Consider the following 8,189-nt stretch of genomic DNA (forward strand, 5'->3'; position numbering starts at 1 on the left):
TCGGTAGGAGAAGAAAGGGATAAAGAAAGGGGGGGTAACCAGAAGGGGGAATGAAGCATGAGAGACTATGGACTCTGAGAAACAAACTGAGGGCTTCAGAGGGGAGGGAGGTGGGGGAATGGGATAGACTGGTGATGGGTAGTAAGGAGGGCACGTATTGCATGGTGCACTGGGTGTTATACGCAACTAATGAATCATCGAACTTTACATCAAAAACCAGGGATGTACTGTATGGTGACTAACATAATATAATAAAAAAATATTATTATAAAAAAAAAAAGGGAACTCATGCAAAGGACAGAGGCAGCCCATGGCACTCCAAGTACAGTAGCCTTTCTACTCCTTATTAGTGTTGTTATGCAAAAGGCCTCTTGATTGCCTTCCAATAAATACAGAGGCCACCAGTTAACCCTTGGCAATGGGATCAGTAGAGATGTTGCCTGTAAAAATGCTGTTTGGTTGTCAGGAAAACTACGGCCTCCAGTCCTTTCCCTGCATGAAAGGAGAAGCAAGAAGTCACCCTACTCTTTCCTCTCCTAGGCCAATCAGTGGTATTCTAAAGTCAGAGTCAACCAACTCAGTTCTAAGGATGAGAACCAAGGCTGTAATGTGGCCACCCACTAAAGGAAAACTCTCCCCAAGGCTACACCGGCGGGTGTCTTCCCAGCTCCAGCCTCCCCTCCCAGGACAACTTAGTCCCCCATCCTGTATCCTCCCAGGTTGCAAATCTGGAGTCCTCTCTAAGAACTTCCCTCTTTCTTCTTTCCTGCTGGCCTTGGAAATGTTCTCACTTCTCAGTAGAGCTGGGATTTCCTGGATACGTATTGCTTTCCCAGGCTATTGTCAAGGGGAACCTGCAGGTGGGGGCCGGAGGGGGCGCGGGAGGCATCAGCGATCTCCTCTGCCTGAGCTGTAAGCTCCAGTTCCCAGCAGCGTTTGTCCCTTAGGGTCTAGGTGCGAAAGAAGAGAATAGCTGAGCTGCCAGCCTTCCCCTGGGGAGAGGTAAGCAATTAGCAGAGCGCCCTGAGAAGCCCGGGGTGAACACAACATGTGTACCCTACCAGGCAAAAGATGAACAGTGAGTGATGTGTGAGAACAAGAAAATTATATGGATTCTATTTTAAAATTAAAACATGAATCAAAAAAAAACTTTAAAAAGATAGTTTAATTTATTCCTAATATCCTTCTACTTGTATGAATTTGGGATTTTTTTTTCCTTTGCAACTATTCTGAACAGAATTAAATTACGACTGCTATGGTTACTTATTATGGTTTAGAAAATTCCATTTATTTAGCTAAAAATATTTTTTTCCCTTTCGTATTTAAACGTCCTTGAAACAACAATCAGAAAATAAAATGGAAGAAAGGGCCTCATTAGTATTAGCAACAACAAAGATTAAATTCCCGGAAATAAACTTGAGAAATGAAGAGCTACATGAAGAAGATTTTAAAGTTACTGAGGGTCAAAAACAAGACTTGGACAAATAGAAGGGTATTTATGCTTGTAGATAAAAGAGACTTTAGAAAGAGGTCAATTCTCCCTAAATTATCTCTAACTATAAAAATATATATGTCACTTAAAAATAAGTTTTTAAAAAAATGATATATACTGATTATAATGTTAATATGGAAAAATAAACATGCCAAAGTATGCAGGAAAACCCTGAAAAAGAAAAACAAGGGTTGGGGTGCCTGGATGGCTCAGTCAGTTAAGCGTCTGCCTTCAGCTCAGGTCATGATCCTAGAGTCCTGGGATTGAGCCCTGTGTGGGGCTCCCTGCTCAGCAGGAAGCCTGCTTCTCCCTCTCCCTTTGCCTGCTGATCCCCCTGCTTGCGTGCGCTGTCAAATAAATAAATAAAATCTTTAAAAAAAGAAAAAAAACCCCAAGGGTTAACCTAGCTGCACTAGATACTAAAACGTAAAGCTACAATCATTAAAAAGGCGTGCTACATGGATAGCGGCTCAATGAACAGAAATGCAAGAGAGATTTTCTCTTCACATCCCTTTCTCTTTGGCAGTGTGAATGTGGTTAGTGTATTACTTAGTCCAGAAATAAATAAATAACATTTAAAATAAATAAAAGCCCTCGCCACCTTGACTTAACGTTATTACGTAAACACTTCAGTATTTTATTCGGTATTTTGACAATCTTGCTACAGCAAATAGCTAAAGATTTCCCAAGACTTCCATGTTATCATCGTCTTTATGGAGTTGGATTTTAAACATCAATCTTCCAAGCAAGGAGCTTGCCAAATAAAGCCTATTTCTTCTGAATGTGCCATTTTCTACTGTGCTATTACCTGATTTGATGTTACAGGTTAGAGCTGGTGGGTGGCAGAATTCTAAGACAACCCCTAAGTTCACTTGAGTTTTATTAGAACACAGCCCTGCCCCTTTGCTATGTATTGTCTGTGGCTGCTTTCCTGCTGTAACACAGAGCTGAGTACTCACAAGCAGTCTCATGACCCCCAAAACCTACAATCTTTACTGTTTGTTCCTTTATAGGAAAAGTTTGCCAACCCCTGGTTTAAACCACTTTTGAGTTGGGTCTCCTTCATTTGCAGCTTAAGAGCGTTCACACAATATTGACCTCTTTCATTCTGATGAAAAGTGAAATAACACTAAACTCAAACTGATAATAATGACTACACATGTGTCAAGGTAAACCTTAATTAAAGTAAACCATACATACAGAAAAGTTTACAAATCATCATTGTACAGCGCCATGCTTGTGTAACCATCACCAAACTCTAGGAATTCCCTTTAGGAACTCTATCCCCCACCCCAAAGAAGCCCACTGTTCAGATTTCTATCAGAATACATCTCTATAGACTAATTTTGACTGTTTATGGACTTCAGATAAATGGACTCATAAGTATGTGTCCTTCTGCATCTGACTTCTTTTGCTCAGCATTTTGTTTGTGAAATTCATCTGTGTTGTGTGTAACAGGAGCTTGCTCTTTCTCATTGCTACGTAACGTGCCATCATATAAGCATACCACAGTTTATTTACCCACTCGACAGTTGATGGACGTTTGAATTGTCACTAATTTTTGACCATCATAACTAGTGCTGCTGTGAATAATATAATTCTTTGGTGCATGTACACACTTATATATCACTTTATATTTATTATATAAATATATATATTTAAAATATATGTATAAATATATTTAAAATATACATAAATAAAAAGTGTATATTTTAAATACATTTATTTATATTTATAGCATATATAATACATATTATATATATTTATATATAAATAAATATTTATATTTACAACTTATATTTATAAAGTATATTTATTAAATACATTTTAAATATATAAGTGCATATAACTTATATACATCATTAAGTGTCATTGTAGGCCATCCATTTTTTACCATTTTTACTAAGGGTATACAAGTGATTCCATGTCAGAAAATGCATAGTTCCACTGAACAGAAATTTGGTCTTCTTCCCATTTTACTTTAACACAGAGATTCATTCAGCAGAGTATCAGGCTCAAAAGACCACACACAACCAGATGAATAATCATGAATTGAAAAATTAAAACAATTACCAACAAGCTAATTTCCCCTCCAAACCCACACCATTACTTTAAGGAAGTTGCAAGCTGCCGTCTTAGAGACTAATTGTTTAAGCAGCTGAATTCAAATCAATACTTCCTTTGGAACACTGGGAAGGCTCAAATGGCCTTGGCATGCCAGTGAGTCACAGAGGTACGTTTTCTTTACTTGGAGGAAAAAGTGATGAAAGTTATAAATGGATGGGATGGAAAGGAACATCAGTGGATCCAGAGCTCCAAAATCTAAAGCAGAACCGTGGCAGTTAAGTTCCATCTTAACTTTCCTATTTAGCAACCCTGTTATAAAGGAAAGCCACCTAAAATCAAGATTTCATCAGAGGGCACCTTCTATTCCAGCCATCTCTGACTGGTGCTTGTGTCTTATAGCTCTCTCCTTTACCCAGGCAGGATTCTCCAAGGACCTGAAAACAGCGTTATCTATGTTTGTTTGTTTTCTTTATCAAGCAACACCCAAGGATTGCATCAATAGCATATTGTCTTATACATACCAGGAAAATGAAGAGAACCACCAGTCTACAAAGGCAATCAGGAGACCGATTATTAGGCATGAACATTTGATTGAAGTTCTTTTTCCACTCATTGTTATTATCAAACCAGTAGAGAAGATTCAATCTGATAATTATCAGGATGAGTCATCAGGAGCCACAGAGTGCTAGGGTCAAACTCAGGGCTCTGTGGTTTTGAGCTAGTGTCCTCCCAACAAGACAGCAAATTGCAAATCGAACTATTTTGGCTTGCCTCTTCAGTTTAGCTAACTCTAAGGTAAAGCTTTCTTTAAGAAAGGAAGGAAGAGAGAGAGAAAGAGCAAGAAAAAGGGAGGAGGGGAAGGAGAGGGGAAAGGGCTAGGGGTAGGGGAAGGCAAGGATCCTAAGAAATATTTCACCACCCCAAATTTCCAGAGCAGTGTGGAGCATGTCTTCTGTCCCCAGTGGTCTGCTCTGGGTACAGTATGGCATATCTCAGGGCTGATTCCTCAACTTTCTTTAGAAACTTTAGTATCTCCCTCCAAGGGCTGATGACAGCTGGTTAGCTGTGAGGCAGCCCTTCTGGTCGGTTAGATGTTGCTGCCACAGTCCCTCTCTAGGACCGATTATGGAAGTCTGAAGAGAAAAGGAAGCGGAGAAAGGGATTTTTTTTCTCTCTGCAACTTTGTAACCAAACAATCCTCAGGAGAACCAAGCAGAACGTTGTAAGATTTGGAGTAGGGATATAGCAGCCATATGTGGCCACCTTGTCTTGGGCGGTGTCATCTGACTTTCAATATTCTCTCCCACCATTAAACCAAAATAATTTGTCTCCGGATTTTAATTTAGAGAATACAGTCACAGAATTATACTAGTCGCTTCCAGGTACCTTTAGCAATCGGTAGGTTCCATATCACCCATAATCCTTTCTGTTTTACAAAGCTCTTGGCTCTCAGAAGCTGCGAACAGTGTCCTACTTTAATTTTGAAAATCTCATTTTTCTTATCAACTCTTGAAAGAGAACTTCTCCCTCCTCCTCTCCCCCCCCCACCCAGTTTTCAGGAGCACTTATCTTGAAAGCTTTTTGCAGACATTTATTACTCTTCATCACACTCCTATGAGGTGGCTAAGGTCTGTTATCCCATTTTATTGCCAAGGAAACTGAGATAGTGAGAAGTTGAGTGGTTTGCCGAAGGTCATGCACTGAGTCAGGGGCAAACTCAGAACTCGGTGTTCCTGGCAGCCTCGCCGACCTCGGCTGCCTCGCCTCTGTTTGAACTGCCTGGAAAACAGGCCTTCAAGAATTCTGAGGAGTGCACTGAAACTCTACCAGCTTTATTTGTTAACGGTGACTTGGTAACTGCATATACTCATGTTATTCATTGACAAACAGCCAAAAGCCATTCATTTACTAGATGCATGGCCTAAGAGGGACTATCTCCCTCTTTTCACCGATTGTAATGAAACACTTCCCTGTGAGCGCACGAGAGTACCGCAATACCGGACAACAAAGTAAAAGCAGGCATTGTCCTTTTGGTCTCTAAGAGAACGCATCTCTGGATTCCATACAAGCTCCTGATCATGGCGTCTGACGCAACCCTTACCTTACGTTCCAGCCTGGTAGGCCACCTTCAGCCACCTAAGTGCTTCTGAGAGTGAAATCACCCACTGGTTATGGAAACACCCTGCATTCTGGTCTTTCCGATCCCCTCTTCACTCTACCCTCCTGTATCCCTCAAGCTCTCCTGTGGTCTTCAAGGTTCATTTTAAGAATCACCCTCCTAACAGGCCACTCCCTATTTCCCCACCAACCCTGGAGCCTGTTACTGTGAAGCCTTTATCTGACACCATCTTCTTTCACAGTCTACCTTACTGACTAGCCCTGCGCCCCCGGAGCGTATAAACGACTTACAGTGGAGCGTATAAACGACTTACAGGCACGGAAGGCTTTATTCATCTCCGCATGGTCTGAGATGGAAAACGCACTTCACCTCACGGCGTCTGGAACTGCTTACCACAGGGGTGGGCAAACTTTTTCTGCAAAAGACTGATTAGGAAATATTTTAGACGTTGCCAGCTATGAACAGTTGCTGTTGATTCTTCTTTGCTTTCTTTGTTACAACCCTTTAAAAACATAAAAAACACCCTTAGCTCCCAGGTCAGCTGGGTGCTGAGAGAGAGAGAGAGAGCACAGGCAGGGGGAGCTGCAGGCAGAGGGAGAGGGAGAAGCAGGCTTCCCGCTGAGCAGGGAGCCCATGTGGGCTCGATCCCAGGGTCCTGGGATCATGACCCGAGCCGAAGGCAGACGCTTAAACAACTGACCACCCAGGCGCCCCACCTTTTGGTGCTGTTAAATGAAATTCCATACTATGGTATCTACATTTATTTTACTTTAAAAATCCAAACAGTTAAAACCTGGGTTCAATCCAGCATTTAGTTATGTGGAAGCATGAATCTGCAAAATCCATGCATGCATCTTTTTGCGTCATTCAAGGGCCAAATTCCATCACCTTTACAGAAATTCTGCCAGAGCTATTGAGGCCTCGCAGCTTTTTTAGGAAACAGGATAATAAAACTAGCTCTGTAACACTGATAGGATTGTTTTTTTAAGGTGTTGCAAAATGTTTCATTTGTCCTGTCAATGATTGCTGTGAAGCAGGATCTTGGACAAGTTAATATTTATAATGCCTGAAACTCTAGAAAGAAGGACAAAGAAATGGTCCCTTTCAAGTGTCACTGCCCTGGGTTACTGTTTAGTGCCCACACGATACCACCCTTACCACCTCCCCGGCCTTAGGAATACTGCAAAGTAATAAGCATTAACTGTTTAGTCATTTCCTGCGTCACGTTTGTCAGACATCACAGTCTTCCCCTATTAACATATCTAACCGAGTTACAGTTCAAACAGCCGGTTTCCATATCAGCAGCTGTTTGGTTTAATATCTTTTCAGCAAAGGTGCCATAGGGAGCCTTTCAAAAACCCTCATGTTAATACTTCAGCCTGTTTTCCCGAGGAGATCCTGCTGAGAATAGTGTCCTGGTAATTTGCCAGAGTGTGTGATTCGTGAAACTTTTGCATATGAAATTCTCTTAAAGATGTCACGTCTGAAAACCTCAGCGCCATTTAATTGTGTTTTGGAGGGCATGTCATGATTTTATCGGTATGCTGGAGGTTAGTGTGTCCTGGGAGAGCACGTACACATGATAATGGATGGTTGCTCAGCCTATATGAGAGAAGGTTCTGCAGAAGTATCAAAATCCCAGCTTTGAAGATGGCATTAAGAAGCCTGGTGACTTCTCCCTTTTGACAAGGAAGCCATGTTTCAAATAGAGCTCTGTTAGCTAGGTGACGCTTAAGGAAGCAGAAAACAGCAAGAAGGAAGGTATAAAATTATAAAAATCTCTTCAAAAGTAGAGCTATTGAACACATAATAAAAATATATGGGCAAAAGCAGGACAAAATTTTATTAAAAATAATCTTGTCCTCTAAAAGTGAAGCTGGATCTACTATAATTTTTTGTTGTTGTTAAGATTTATTTATTTTAGAGAGACAGAGAGTGAGAGTGGGTGGGAGGAGCAGAGGAAGAGAGAGTCTTAAGCAGACTCTGTGCTGGGCACGGAGCCCACCCCGGGGCTCGATCCCGAGACCCTGAGCTGAAACCCAAACTGACTGTGCTACCCAGGCGCCTGTGATCTACTGTAAATTTTAAAAATATCTTTGTCTTATTAAAGGACAATGGGCTTTCATGCTAGAAATAGCCATAATTAAAAAAATATATATCATTTGATATTTACTTATGTTTTATATTGAGAAAATGACATTTACTACTTTTAAAATGGCACGGGCTGTGATGAGCACTGGGTTTTAGACGCAACTCATTAATCGTTGAACACGACATCAAAAACTAATGATGTACTATATATTGGCTAATTGAACATAATAAAAAAAATAAATAAAATGGCTTTTGAAGGGGCACCTGGGTGGCACAGAGGTTAAGCGCCTGCCTTCGGCTCAGGGCGTGATCCCAGCGTTCTGGGATCGAGCCCCACATCAGGCTCCTCTGCTATGAGCCTGCTTCTTCCTCTCCCACTCCCCCTGCTTGTGTTCCCTCTCTCGCTGGCTGTCTCTATCT

General features: G+C 41.3%; 1 long non-coding RNA gene across 2 annotated transcripts in view; it reads right to left on the minus strand.

Moving 5' to 3' along the window:
- Positions 1–6,104, minus strand: part of LOC105237961 — a 67,393-nt gene extending 61,289 nt beyond the window's left edge. The window contains exon 1 of one of the 2 annotated variants that reach the window (XR_004624752.1): positions 5,992–6,104. This is a non-coding gene — a long non-coding RNA (uncharacterized LOC105237961). The remainder of the gene's footprint in view (positions 1–5,991) is intronic. The other variant, XR_004624753.1, reaches the window with a different exon arrangement.
- Positions 6,105–8,189: the final 2,085 nt, after the last annotated feature.

The sequence above is a fragment of the Ailuropoda melanoleuca genome, chromosome 4 (genome assembly GCF_002007445.2).
Source record: "Ailuropoda melanoleuca isolate Jingjing chromosome 4, ASM200744v2, whole genome shotgun sequence".
Taxonomy (NCBI): domain Eukaryota; kingdom Metazoa; phylum Chordata; class Mammalia; order Carnivora; family Ursidae; genus Ailuropoda; species Ailuropoda melanoleuca.